The sequence below is a fragment of the Sarcophilus harrisii genome, chromosome 3 (genome assembly GCF_902635505.1).
Source record: "Sarcophilus harrisii chromosome 3, mSarHar1.11, whole genome shotgun sequence".
In the NCBI taxonomy this organism is placed as follows: Eukaryota; Metazoa; Chordata; class Mammalia; order Dasyuromorphia; family Dasyuridae; genus Sarcophilus; species Sarcophilus harrisii.
The window spans coordinates 456,583,857-456,584,965 of record NC_045428.1 but is presented as its reverse complement, the minus strand read 5'-3'; the positions used below and the strand labels follow the sequence as shown (position 1 = coordinate 456,584,965).

The 1,109-nt window shown below is 34.2% G+C and overlaps 1 non-coding gene across 1 annotated transcript; it reads right to left on the bottom strand.

The window, feature by feature from the left end:
• Positions 1-721: 721 nt before the first annotated feature.
• LOC111719818 lies at positions 722-827 on the bottom strand. The gene has a single exon (XR_002769782.1). It is a non-coding gene; the product is annotated as a U6 spliceosomal RNA (small nuclear RNA).
• Between the last annotated feature and the right edge of the window lie 282 nt (positions 828-1,109).

Below are 1,109 nucleotides of genomic sequence, written 5' to 3'. Positions count from 1 at the left end.
AAGAGTCACAGGGATAGACTGGTGATCATAGCTCATGACTTCATTCTCACAATTTAAAAAAAATCTTTCCCTTGGCTTCAATGTAAATGAATATCCTGTTATATTGTAGGCACCTGTATGTTCTCTTCTGGCATTTTATTTCCTTTAGAGTTTGCTTTGTAGTAAAAGAGAGTTCAGGTATATGAGATTGGACTAACAGAGAAAGGAACCTGTGTTCACCACACAGGTAGGGGTCAAAGAAAACAATTTGTTTTTTTTTTTTTTTAAGTCAAAAGAAAATAAACTAGGAGTATCACATGGGAAAGCAACACAGCTAGTATGGGTGTACAGATTTTGTGAATAGTTGGCCCTGGGAAGTTTTCTAGTGCAAGAAAGGGAATTGGGCTGTGTTTATTGGAAAACAACAAACTATCTCACAGAACATGCCCAGTCAGAGTTTATAGGAATAGTTCACTGTGAAATTCAGTTCAACAAAAGTTTTTGACCGTGCACTGGATTTTAATGCTGAGGAATTTAGAAAGATGAAGGAAAAAGATCTGCGACCTGCCCTCAAACTGCTTATTATAGAAAACATTTAAAGGACATCACAAAACTGTTAATTATGGGTGATACAAATAAGTAGTCAGAGATGTTAGACTATAGAAACAGATCATTAGTCAGGGATTGTGTATCACTAGTTTATTTTATTTAATTGTAGTCAATTGACATTTTTAAAAAAGTTAAAAATATAGAATGCTTCATCAATTTCATGTCATACTTGCAGAGAGGTCATGCTAATCTTCTTTGTATCATTCCAATTTTAGCATATGTGCTGCTGAAGCAAACACCAATAAAGCACTTTTGTCTTTTACTGCTCCCTAATTGTTTTACATGAACAAATTATGTTTCATATGCAACTTTTAGAGAATGAATGTCATAAAATTATTTTCCCCCTTGTGCTCCCCACAATGAGCACATGATAAATTTTCAATAAAAATGAAATAAATATCAGTAAGTATGGGAAGGGAAGGAAAAGGCTTAAAGAGAGGGGGAGAAAGGAAAAGGAAAGAGATCTTTTAACACCTGTTGGAAAGTACCTCATTCCCCTTTGGGGAAAATCTAATTTTTAA